Source organism: Cherax quadricarinatus, chromosome 69, assembly GCF_038502225.1.
Source record: "Cherax quadricarinatus isolate ZL_2023a chromosome 69, ASM3850222v1, whole genome shotgun sequence".
Classification (NCBI taxonomy): domain Eukaryota; kingdom Metazoa; phylum Arthropoda; class Malacostraca; order Decapoda; family Parastacidae; genus Cherax; species Cherax quadricarinatus.
In genome coordinates, this window is record NC_091360.1 from 7,152,689 (window position 1) to 7,168,077 (window position 15,389).

The following is a 15,389-nucleotide window of genomic DNA, read 5'->3' on the forward strand; positions in this document are numbered from 1 at the left end:
TATATATACAACCCCATAAAACCTTATTAAAATAATGTATATTATTTTTTAATAATTTAAAATTAAATTAAAATAAAAATTAAAATAAAATTAAATTATTATATAAAAAAAATTAATAAATATATATATATATTTAATAATTTTAAAATATATTATGTATTATTATATAAAATAACAATATATAAATATATATATATATATATATTATATAATATATATATATATAATTAAATATATATATAATATATTATATATATAAAATATATATAATATTATATAAAATTTTCCAAAAATTATATAAAATATATTATATATAAACAATAAAAAATAATATATATATAAAAACCCATTATATATCCCAACCATATATAAAATATATATATATATTTATATTATATAAAAATATATATATTAATATAATAATATATTATTTTAATAATATAATATATATATATATAAAAAAAATAATAAAATATTAATATATATTAATAAATATATAAAATATATAAAAAAAATAAATATATAAAAATATATATATATATATATAATATATTATATATATATAATAATATATATATAAAATATATATATATATATATATTATATATATATATATATAATATTTTATATATAATTAAAATATATATATTATATAATAATAATATATTATATAAAAAAATATATACATATATATAATATATATATATAAAATTATATATATATATATAATTTTTATATATATACAAAATATTATATATATATAATATTTTATTATATATAAATTAAAATATATAAAAATAATATATATATATATAAAAATATATATATATAAAATTATATATATTATATATAATATATATATTTTTATATATATAATATGTATATATAAAAATATATATATATAAAACCCTTATATATATATATATAAAACTTATATATATATTATATATTATATTTTTATAAACCAAATAATAATTCAAAAATATAATATGTTTTTTTATATATTATTATATATAATAACTTATTTATATAATGTATATATATTTTATATAAAATATATATTAAAAAAAATATGTAAAAATATTTTATATATATATATTTTAATCTTTATTTTAAAATATATATACTTATATGTAAAATTATATCTATATTATATAATATTAATATTTAAAAATATATATTTTAAAATATTATATATATATATATATTATATAATATTTTAAAATAAATTAAAATAATTATATAATATATATATTATATGAAATAATTTTAAAAATATATATATATATATATATATATTTTATATATTATATATAATAAAATTATATTATAAAATTAATTATATATCAAATAAAAAAAATATATATTTAATTATATATATATATATTATTATTATTATATATTAATATATATATTATATAAAAATATATCTAATTATATAAAATATATTATTATTATATATTTATTATATATTATATATTTATATATATAAAATATTAAAATTATTATTATATATTTTTAATTTTATATATAAATTAAAAAAAAAACAAAATATATTAATTATATTATTATAATTAATTTTAAATAATAATTATTTTATATATATATATTATAAATAAAATTAATATATTTTATTATATATATATATATATATTATAAATATATATATATTATAAAATTATATTAAAATTTTATATATATAAAATGGGAAAAATCCCACCTCTATAGCGGGGAATGAGGACCCTCATCCCCCAAGAAGACAATAAACTTACCTGGGGAAAAATTTCCAAGGTTCTGGGGGCTGTTTGAATATTTTCTTCTCCTACCCCCTATATTTATATTCTGTGGACATTTATTAATAAAAAAAAAAACCATTTACAAAAAAAAAACATAAACATGAATACAATGGCACAATGTATCAAAGATGATAATTTTCCCTCCAGCTCCTCCGGGGCTGGACGGGGGCAAATTGCAGCAAGCTTTTCCCCCTCTGGATGGCGACGCTGAGGCGCGGGGCATGAAAGGGCTCCCCTTGGGCCCCTTTGGTGGTGTCGATGAGTCTGGAACCCAATTTTTTAAAGGAAACGTGGGCTTTTTTCCCCAGACCCCAAAAGGTCCCCTGACCCCCTGGGACAAATTGATACTGTTGGCAAAGTCCCGGGATTTTGCTGATCTTGTACTCCTCCCTTTGTGGTAAACGCTCCCCCTGCCCCCACACTGGGGTGGATATGGGTGTCGCCAGTTTTGGACACACGGGGAATTCCCATTTTAAAGCCCATTTTTCCCGGGATAGATGGTGACCCCCGTGGGGGGCTTTTTGCTGGGTTGTGGGTATTGTTTGCTGCAAGTGATCGTGGCTCCTCCCCGGCAGGGCATCCAGCTGGAAAGGGTTCTCTTAATGATGTCTTGCCTCATTGTGTCAAATTTTTGCCAGCCCTTGGTTTTGGAACATTTAAAAGCCCAAAGGGGGAAAACCCTTTTGGTCTGCTTCCCTTTCCCCGGGGCCACATATATTCTTTGTGAATTGGGGCAGAAAGGGCCCGGAAACCCCCAAAATACGGAGGTTTGGGGGTAAGTCATTCCATTGCCGATTGGGAACTGTTTGGAGGAAATCCCAGGTGAGTGCCCCAAACCCCGGGGAAGCGGGGAAATCTCCCTATCTGATGTTGCAGCCCGAGCATGTTTTAACCCCTTTTTACCAGCAGGGGCTACCCCAACTTGACTGTTTGTGGCCAGTGCTGCAATTTGGTGGGGCCCCCAAGGGTCCCCCCATTCGGGTGAGGGCCCTTTAAACTGGGGTCTTCTATTCCTGCGGGAGTCCCCTGAGGGTGCCCAGGAAAAATTTTTGTCTTATCAACTCGTTTGATGCAATGGAAAAAAAGGGGGATAAAAGGCTGGTAGGAAATCTGGGAGGATCTGCGCCCCTTTCCCTCCAACCCTGACCGGAAGTAAAGGCAAAACCCAAAATCCATCGTCAAGGAAAGATTAATACACTCTCTGCTGGCCTTCAGGGAGAGTCTTTCTGGGGTTTTTTTGGACTGCTAAAGCTGGGGAGCACCCGAAAAAAAAGGCAATTTTAAAGGGTTGACAGGCACCTGGTGGTGGTAAAGGCACCCGTGTGTGTCAATGTCTTTCATCACCCCTCGCCCGGGGGGTCTAAAATTTTTCCTGGATCAGATCGATGGCATTGGAAAAGAAACCCGGGGAAAAATTTGGCTGGATCAATGGCCCCGTGCTTTTTGGAAAAATTGCAAATATTCTGGATCAACTGTTGATTGGTAAAAAATTTTATTTAAATTTAAAAAGGGGGTTTTTAAAGGGAACCCAGGCTTTCCCCCATGTTTTTAAATTTTTATGATGTCCTCCAGGAAGTTTCTGTTGTGCCAGCTGAAATTCCCGTCGCCCGGAAACCAGATTTGGGAGTTTTCCGTTTAAAGGGTGCCTCCGTGATTTCCCTTGATATTTTAAATATATATATATATATATATATTTATATATATATAAAATATATATATTATATATATATATATTTGGTGGGGTGTTTAAAAGAAAATTAAAGGTAAAAATACAGGAAAAGGAAAGGTTATGGGGATAAAAAAAGGTTTGGTGATGGGTGAATAGGGGGTTGGAGGGAGAAGTATGGGGGGAGGTGAACGTATTCAGATATTTGGGGTGGACGTGTCAGGGGAATGGGTTTTAAAAAGTTTGGGGGTGAACCCTTAAATTGATGAAAAAAAGGGGGAGTGGTCCCCAAGGGTCTGTGGGGGGCAAAGAACTTTGCCCGGGGGGCCAAAAGGGGGAAAATGTTGAGGTATTTTTCCCAAACCTTTTAAATTGGGTGGGGGTTTGGGTGATGAATGTTCCCAGGAAAAGGCTGGAGGCAGTGGAGATGTCATGTGGGGGATAATTTGGTGTGAAATAAAGAAGAATTCGTAGTTTGGAAGTTAGGAGGAGGGGCGGGATTACCAAAACTGTTGTCCCGGGCTGAAAGGGAAAGGGGTTTTTGAGGTGGTTCGGACATGTAGAGAAAAGGGCGAAACAGAATGACTTCAAAAAGTGTATCCGGGCTGTAGTGGAAGGAAGGCGGGGTAGGGGTCGGCCTAGGAAGGGGGTTTGGGGGGGGGGTAAAAAAGGGGGGTTTTTTTTTTTTTTGTGCAAAGGGAAAATTCCACGGCATGCATGAGCGTGTTTTATAGGGGTGAATGGGGGGGAAATGGTTTTTTACTTGACGTGCTGTTGGAGTGTGAGCAAAGTTTTTTTATGAAGGGATTCAGGGGAAAAAGGCCGGGCTTGAGGGCCCCGGAAAATGGGAAAATACAGTGCCTCCCTCCGAGGTGTTAATGTTGCAGTTTTAAAAATGTGTGTAAAAAAAACCCCCTTTTGGCAAAAACAGTGATGGAGGGAATGATGGTGAAAAATTTTTTCTTTTTCGGGCCCCACTGCCTTGGTGAGAATCGGCCGGTGTGATAATAAAAAAAAAAAAAATATATATATATATATATTATTTAAAAAATATTATTTTTAAATTAAAAAATAAAAATAATTAATTTATTTAAATATATAAAAATAATTTTTTAAAATTTTTAAAATAATATATTTATTTTATAATATATTAAATAAAATATTATATTAATTTAAAAATAATTTATTAATAATAATATTTTTTATATATATTTAATATATAATATGTAAATTTATAATTTTAATATATTAATAATTATTAAAATATTATAACTTTTATTTTATAATTTAAAAAAAAAATATTATAAATTATATATATTTTAAATTAAAATAAATATTATTTAAAATTATTTATAAAAATATAAAATAATATTATATTATATTATAAATATTAATATAAAAAAAAATAAATATATATTTTTAATAATAAAAAAAAATTAAAAATAATAATAAATTATTATAAATATATATAAAAAACCCAAATAATATATTAATAATAAAATTAAAAAAAAATATATTATTATTTAATTAAAAAATTTTAAAATTTTATAACCCTGTATAATTATACTATAATTTTTTAAAAATTTTATTATTGTATTTCTTTATATTTTAAAAATATAAAAATACCCTTTTAAAACCAATATTATTAAATTTAAAAAATATTTTATATTAACTATAATTATATAATAATTATAAATATTATATTTAAATTATATATAAAATATTTATTATATATATTATAAATTTTATATATAATATAATTTATATATATATATAATATATATTTTTTAAAAAATATATATAATTTTAAATATTATATATATTATATATAACTGTATATAATATAAAAATAATAATTATATATAAATATATATTAATTATAAACAATATTATAAAATAAATTTTAAATATATATAATATTATTATATATAAATAACATAAAAAAAATATAAAAAATATATATTTATATTTTATAAATTTTAATATTTTTTTATAAAATATTAATTATTATTATATTATATAATATTTAAAAAATTTAAATATATTATAATATAAAATTATATATTTATATGTAAATTTTAAAATATTTAAAACAATATTATTATAAAAATTAATAAAAATTATTTCATAAAATTTTTATAATATATATATATGTATAATATATTATATAAAAAATAAAAATTTTAATAAAATAAATAATAATAATATTATAAATATATATATATTTTTATATATATATATTATTATTTATTTATATATATTTATATTAAAATATATAAAATAATTTTTGTATATATTATGTTTTTAAAAATTAAAAAATGTATAAAATATATATATATTTTAAAAATATTTTAAATTTTTAAAAAATATATATTATTAAAATTAAAATAAAATATTATATAATTATATATAAATATATATATATTAATAAATAATTTAATAATAACTAAAATTATATTTATAAATATATTTTTAAAATAATTAAAATAAAAAAAACAAATGTATATTTTTAAAAAATAAAAATAAAAAAATTTTTATATATATATATTAATATTATTTTATAATATATTAATTAAATAAATGTATATATATTAATTTTAATATTATGTAAATATATTATATATAAAATAAAATATTTATATATATATATAATATATTTTTGTATATATATATATATATATAAAAATAATAATTTTAAAAATATATATAATATATATGTTTTTGCTTTTCTATAAAAAAAATGAATATATATAATTTTATATATATATATAATTTATATATATATATAAAATATATATATATATATAATATATATATATATTTATTATATATATTATATATATATATATAATATAATAATGTAAAAATTTTATATTATATTTTATATATAATTTAAAATATATATAAAATTTGTTATTATATTATATAAAATTTTTATATGTATATATATATATAATATATATAATATATAAAATATATTTTTTTTATTATATATAAATTAAAATTTTATATATATATAATATATAATTTTATATGTATTTATATTATATTATAAAATATAAAATATATATTTATGTTAAAAATATATATATATATAATTATTATTATATATATATTTTTAAAAATATGTATATTTATATATATTATTTAAATATATTTTTTATTTTATATATTAAAATAAAATATATATAATAATATATATGTATAATTTTATAAAAATATTTTTATAATTTTATATGTATATTTAAAAATTTTTAAAATATTTATAATAATATATGTATTTTTATATTTTTATTATATATTTAAAATTTTTATTTTTATATTATTTATTTTTTATATGTTATATATATTTAAATTTTTAAATTTATATTTAATGTATATAATAAAAATAAAATTTTATAAATTTTGTTTATATATATATATATATATATATAATAAAATATTTATATATATATTATATTTTATTATATTATATATATATATATATTATTATTATAATATATTATTTTATATATATATTTAAAAATTATATATATATTATATATATTTAAAAATATTTTAAAATTATATATTATATATTATATTTTATTAATATATTAAAATTATAAATAATTTAATATTATTTAAAACCCCAAAAAATTAAAATGTAATAAAGTATTATATAATATATTTTTTTTTATTATATTATAATTATTAAAATTATTTATTATATTAATTTAAATTTTTATTATATTTTTTTAAAAAAAAATTAAAAAATAATTTAATAACTTATTAAAAAAATTATTTTTGTATTTTTATATTAAAAAAAAAAAATTCTTATTTTGCTGTAACTATGTAAAAAAATAAAAAATTTTTAAAATTTATATAAAAATTTTATATAAATATAAATTTTTATATTTTTATGTTAAATTTTTTATATATTTTTTATATATTTTAATTTTTATTTATATTTTATATTTTATATATTATATATAAAATATTTTTTTTATATTAAAATTTTTATTATTTTTAATATTATATATTAAAATATATATAATTATATATATTTATATTTTTATTTATTATAAAAAAAAAAATATATATTATATATATATATATATTGTATATATATATTTTTATATTAAATATATATTTTATATATATTTTAAAAATATTTTATATATTTTTATATTAAAATATATTTTTATATATTTATATAAAAAATATAAATATATAAAATATTATATATATGTATATAAAATATTTTTTGTTTTTTATATATATATTAAAAATTTTAAAAATTTTTATATTTTTTTTTTTTTATTATAAAATATATTATTATATTTAAAATTAATTTTATTAAAATTTTAATTTTATATATTGGTTAATTTTTTTATATATTTTTTATTTATTATTTAATATTTATTATATTTTATTTATATTATTTATAAAAAAACATATATATATTTTTAAAAAAATTTTAAAATTTTAAAAAAATTTTAATATAAATTTTTCTTTTTATATTTTATATTATAAAATTTTTATTTTAATATTTTATATTATATTTTATATTTAATATAATAATAAAATATAATATAATATAATTTTTTTTCTTTTAAATTATATTTTATATATATATATTTATATATATATATTATATTATATAATATATTTTTATATATTTTTATATTAAATAAAATATATTTTATTATAATTAAATATATATTATATTTAATTTTATATATATAATATATAAAAAAAAATAAAAATGTATATTATTAATTTATATTATATATTATATATAATATATTGTAAATTTTATATATATATATATTTTTATATTTTATATATATTAATTTAAATATATGTTATATATTTTATATATATTTTTTATATATATATATATTATTTTTTTTTATATATTTATATATATTATATATATATATATTTTAATTTTATATTTAATTATTTATATTTTATATTATATATATATTTTATATATATTCTATATATATATATATATATATATATTTATATATATATAAAGATGCAAAACAACCAGGGAAATGAATGATAGTTTTAGGCCTTTCGTGCTGCAATCAACACATCATCAGGTGAACTAAGGAATAACAGAACCTTGACTGAGAAGGTAGCATCATTATCACGGAAGTTAGAAGGATGGGTTGAGGCAGATGGCGCTCACTTGAGGGAAAGTCCACTGGCTTTATATACAGACAAATATAACATTCGGTTGAGGTATGCGAGTTTAAAGAATTTCCGAAAAGTGAGAATGTAGAACTAGTCATAAGAGGCAATGATCAAAACATCATCATGAAAAACCTTATTGCACAATACCCTTTCATTAGGGCGATGTTTCGCGCTGACAAAATTGTCTGAGTCTAATACGTAATGATTTGTGACATTATCATCTCTGGGAAATTAAGTTATTTAATATTTAACCTTCCTGTGTTATTTAATAGCCATTGTTCAATAAATATTCCCATACATAGTATAAACCTTGGTAATAAATACCAACAAGTTGGTTTGAAAAGTAAAAAAGTAAATCTTTACATATTTATACTCTCCCCTTTTTTATAATGTCTTTCTACCTCTGTATGTTAGAAGTGATCAGGATCCCAGGACCGAAACTTCTCTAATAAATATGTCATAGTCTTTGCTTACGTGCCTTTCTAAACAATTCCCTTATATACTGAACAGTCATTGTAATTTTATAAATAATATAGGAAAAGTATCTGTATCAGCCAAAATTTTGGCATCGTCACATTAATGGATTTTAAACAAAAGTGGATATATCAGCAGTGTGCTGCTATACCCGAGAATATATAATAGTTGCTCTCTGGGAACAACCGCAGTGTGCTGCTGGAATATATGACAGTCACAGAGTTGGAACAAAAGCTAGCTATGATTTCCAGTCATAATGCATCACTTAAGATGGATTACATACATCTAGTGATAAATACACAAATAACCCGCACATAGGAGAGAGAAGCTTACGACCATTTACAATTCTATCAGCCCGAGCTGGGAAACTTAAGTAGGACAGTGAAGATATCGTCAAGCATTCTACTGTGAGATCGGTAGCTACAATAATTTCCATGGTATCGTCCAGCAGAGCTAGAGTTACTGATACTCGGAAATTACCATCTCTCGCCATGGCCTCTCTCACACATCACGTATAACAAAATACAGAAGATAAAGGCAGAAAAATGTAAAAATCGTCAAAGAAGGTTTTGTAATCTCCGGTAAGAATAAAGAGATGGAAGCTCCTCTCCTCACTCGCACCATCGCGCTGAAAATATCTCCTGCAAATCATTTTTATGACTGTGTCCATTCTTGGTCTCCAAGCTTCCTGCTTCCTACCTCCAGTCTCCTCCTCCTCTCTTTCTCCCCTACATCCTCTATATCTCCTCCTCCTCTCTTTCTCCCCTACATCCTCTATATCTCCTCCTCCTCTCTTTCTCCCCTACATCCTCTATATCTCCTCCTCCTCTCTTTCTCCCCTACATCCTCTATATCTCCTCCTCCTCTCTTTCTCCCCTACATCCTCTATATCTCCTACTCCTCTCTTTCTCCTCTACACCCTCCATGTCTCCTCCTCCTCTCTTTCTCCCCTACATCCTCTATATCTCCTCTCTTTCTCCTCTACACCCTCTATGTATCCTCCTCTCTTTCTCCCCTACACCATCTATATCCCCTTACCCTTCCTTCTCCTCCCACGAGAATTGTAGAGGATTTACAATAGACATCAGAGTGAAGAGCGCAGAAGATTGAATGAATAGATAGCTAGGCAGTGTAAGATAATAGAGGCAAATTCAATGTACCAATACAAATATACAGGGCTTCTCCAGGGTGTTCAAAGCACACACACACACACACACACACACACACACACACACACACACACACACGGAGCTCATGGAGCAGGGAGTGAGTGACCTAGTGGAGACCAGTGAAGGGGCAGGGCCAGAAGCTATGAATCGACCCCTGCAACCACAATTAGGTTAGTACAATTAATTGAGTACATACACGCTACACGCTACACACACACACACACACACACACACACACACACACACACACACACACACACACAGATAAAGGCAAGAAAGAAAGTGAATCTTTTAAGCAGCTTCTAAAAACCTTGCTCGCAATTCTATTAATTAAGGAGTCAGAGAATGGACTCAAGAATGTAGGCTGGAAATGGAGGCGGCAATGGAGGCAGGAATGGAATATGAGAACTGAAGGACTGGAGGAAAAGAATAAAGGCTGTTAATGGATTCAGAAATGGAGACATTAAGTGGAGACTGGAAGTGGAAGCAGGAATGAATCCTGCCTCCACCAGTTCTTTGACGGGTTCATTCTACTTCCTTACCACTCTAAGGCTGAAGAAACACTTCCTGACATCCATGTTTCCTCTTGAATAGTTTGTCTCGGTCCCACGTATCAATTCTCTGGTAGTGACCTGACTAGGTGGGTCATTGGACTAATCCAGGGAGGGGGGCTTCGCATGGGTCAGTAGGCCTGCTGCAGTGTTCCTTCTTTCTTATGTTCTTACGTTTTTACGTTCTAAATATATTGCATGTTTTTTATCATATTTATTCCTGGTTCCTTTAGTCTGTCTTCATAGCTCATTCTCCTAATCTCTAATACCAAAAGAGCAAAGCACCACAATGCCATTAAGGGAACAATACACAAATAACCAGCACATAGGCCAAAAAGCTTATTATGACGTTTCGGTCCGTTTTAGACCATTGATTACTCACATTAACACAGGTATGTCAGCGTGACAAGTCGGTAATCTAGGTCGGACCGAAACGTAGTCATAAACTTCATCTGTGTGCGGGTTGTGTACTTTATAGTACTAGTCCTAACCATACCCCCGGCCGGGATTGAACCCGCGGTCATAGAGTCTCAAAACTCCAGCCCGTCGCGTGGCTAACGCGACGGGCTGGAGTTTTGAGACTCTATGACCGCGGGTTCAATCCCGGCCGGGGGTATGGTTTGTTTGCAATCGTGTCATTACGATTTCTTGAGTCGTAGTACTAGTCCTGTTGTGTACCTTTGCGATTTCTCCAGTTTTTGAATATGCTTTAACAGGCGAGGGATTCCATGCTGGTGCTTCTACTTTCAGACCAATCCTACAGCTTATCCAGGAAATGTACGTAGATCGCATATATTGTCCCCAGTTTCACGTCGTCTGCGAACAGAGATACATCTGTTTCCTCTGTCACGTTCACGTACAGTGGAACCTCACTTGTCACCCTTGTTCATTCCAACACCTGATCCCCGGACACTCTGTTGCCTTCCTGTTGGGCATTGCAAGTTCCATTGCACTACCTTCCCTGTTATTCCTGCCTTCTCTAGTTTTATCCCGGTCGCCTGTGCGGTACTGTGTCAAAAGCCTTTTTACACTCCAAAAACATGCACTCAACCCATCCCTCTCTTTCGCTTCACTTTTGTTACCTTGTCGTAGAACTCAAGCAGATTTGTGAGACGGGATTTACCATCTCAAGAAACCGAGCTGGTTTTTGTTAAGGAACTCGCTCCTTTTCTGGTGTTCCACCATTCTCCTGTGTACGTGTGTGTGTGTGTGTGCTCACCTAGTTGTATTCACGTAGTTGTGCTGCAGCAGTTATTTGGTTGATGTGGGCCTCAGGAGATGTGCCTGGTGTTATACTCACCCCAAGATCTTTTTCACTTAGTGAGGTTTGTAGACTCTGGCCCCCTAGACTGTACTCTGTCTGCGGCCTTCTTTGCCCTTCCCCAATCTTCATGACTTTGCACTTGGTGAGGGTGAACTCCAGGAGCCAATTGCTGGACCAGGATTGCAGCCTGTCCAGATCCCTTTGTAGTTATGCCTCGTCCTCTCCGATTGAATTCTTCTCATCAACTTCACATCATCTGCAAACAGGGACGCTTCGGAGTCTATTCTTTCCGTCATGTCGTTCATAAATACCAGAAACAGCACTGGTCCTAGGACTGACCCCTGTGGGACACCTTGCCCCGTACCATGACTCGCTGCTGTCTTCCCGACAGGTATTCCCTGATCCTTTGTAGTGCCTTCCCTGTTATCCCTGCCAGGTTCTCCAGTTTTTGCACCAATCTCCTGTGTGGAACTATGTCAAACGCCTTCTTACAGTCGAAGAAAATGCAATCTACCCACCCCTCTTTCTCTTGCCTTACTGCTGTCACCCTGTCATAGAACTCCAGTAGGTTTGTGACACAGGATTTCCCGTCCCTGAAACCATGTTGGCTGTTGTTGATAAGCTTATCTCTTTCTAGGTGTTCCGCCACTCTTCTCCTGATAATCTTCTCCATGACTTTGCATACTATACATGTCAATGACACTGGTTTAGTACTTCTTGACTGTCTCCTTTTTTAAAAATTTGGGTCTACGTTTGCTGTGTGTGTGTGTGTGCGTGTATGTGAGTGTGTGTGTGTGCGTGTGTGTATGTGTGTGTGTGTGCGTGTATATGTGTGTATGTGTGTGTGTGTGTGTGTGTGTGTGTGTGTGTGTGTGTGTGTGAGGAGAAAGAACAAAATTTTCAGAGGTCCACAGTGGGAAAGGAAGCAGCCCCCTGTCTCCACACACACACACACACACACACACACACACACACACACACACACACACACACATACACATACAAACACACACACACACACACACACACACACACACACACACACCTCCAGACCTGGTGATATTTTTGACTCCACAGTCTTTACAGGAAAAGAGAAGTGACAAATTTGTCAAAATATATTTATGCATCCCACTCTTAGGAGTAAAACCTGGGATAAGGCACTCCACGCTCCATTGCAGCAGCTCCACCACTCGCTATACATGACTCCGTGTATATACGGCACGGTATGTGCTACTGGGTATGTGCAACTGTGAATATATCATGTTAAGCTTGGAAACAAAGCTATCTCAACTCTTTATACAAGAAAAAAAGGAATAAGTTAGCTGAAAAGCTTCGTGACCAAGTGTAACGTGGTCTAAATATGATCCAAACTCCTATCTTTTATTGTTTTCTCTGTCTTTGTTAAATCTAATTCTCTCCTGTTTCTACTTCTTCATTTGTTACTTCCGTATCATCCCCTCTATTTATCCAGTGATTCCTGTATACTTGAACATTCTTTTGCCACTTTTACAACCAAGTTTCTTTTCAGGTGTAGCGAAGTGGTTTTGATCCACTGAACTGCAACTACCCTCTGCATCGTTTGATCCGGTGTTCAGCCAGTTGAAAACCTCCCTGATTCTGTTCGATGGTGTCTGTGATATTGACTTTAGACGACTCTAAATATTTTCTTCTATTTGTAGCTTCCCCTTGATGATGTCCAGTGTCTATGCCTAGTGTAGGAAAACCACTGGAAGGTCACAGAAACTACAATCTGAAATTTCAACATAATATGGGTTTTGGAATAACGATCGCTAATCTGTCGACTATCCGTGCTGGAACACGTAGTGAGTTTACGTTTGAGCATAAATCTTCGGCAAACATTAACAACTGACTACTGGAAATGTGCTCAGTTGTATTCCAGTCCATGATAATGTATGTCTAAGACATTTTTCTTAATTCCTCTTGAAACAGAACCAACTTATTCTTAACCATAAATTTCTCATCAATATTTCTTACCCAGGTGAAGATAGTCATCACGCGATATCACACAGGGAACTTTTAGAATCATCTTTAATCCATAACACAGACACTCTAACAGCGAATCAAGGAAGTGTTCGGCTAAGTGACCTCAGAACACCAATGGAAATAAGTCACTTACTCTGACTTTTATGGGTTATCCCAGGTTCTCTACACATATACTGTTATGTATGATAAGCTATGTAACTGTATTTGTGTATACCTGAATAAACTTACTTATTTAATTGCTATTCAAATGTCTTATTTATCGCTATTAGATGCCTGAAGCGTGTATACCTGGAGGGTGTATACCTGGAGCGTGTATACCTGGAGCGTGTATACCTGGAGCGTGTATACCTGGAGGATGTATACCAGGATGGTGTTTCGGGGGTCAACGTACCCGCAGCCTGGCCTCCTTGTGGATAAGTGCCTGATCAAGCAGGCTGTTACTGCTGGACGCACGCAAACAAACATACGAACCACAGCCAAGCTGATCAAGTACTGACTTTAGGTGCCTGTCCAGCTCCCCATTGCATACAGTTATTAGGATACCATGAGGCTAATTTAGCTCAAGGAATGGTAGAGAGAGACTTGAACCTCTGTACACTAATTATCGTCCACTTTCTGCGTAGTCATAGTAAGGTAAAAAGAGATGAAGGAATTAAGACAAAGTTGATGGAGGAGAGTAGGAGGAGAGGAAAAGATGCATGGAAAAGTTCATACATGCACAAACTGCCTTAATGCCTTTGATAACTTTGCTGGCGTGTTGATAATGAATGACTGCGGCTGGTGTCCTCAACACAAAAATAAGTTTACACAACTTTCCTGGCCGCCTTGATCCATGGACCAACACATTTTTGAAGGGGATATACCGAGGACCCAGTTCAGGCTACCCAGCCTGCTGTCTACCTGGTCCCACGGCAATCTTTCATGTGTGTGTGTGTGTGTGTGTGTGTGTGTGTGTGTGTGTGTGTACTCACCTAGTTGTATTCACCTAGTTGTGGTTGCAGGGGTCGATTCATAGCGCCTGGCACCGCCTCTTCACTAGTCGCTACTGGGTCACTCTCCCTGAATCATGGCTTTATCATACCTCTGCTTAAAGCTATGTATGGATCCTGCCTCCACTGCATCGCTTCCCAAACTATTTCACTTCCTGACTACTCTGTGGCTGAAGAAATACTTCCTAACATTCCTATGATTCATCTGTGTCTTCAACTTCCAACTGTGTCCCCTTGTTGCTGCGTCCAATCTCTGGAACATCCTGTCTTTGTCCACCTTGTCAATTCC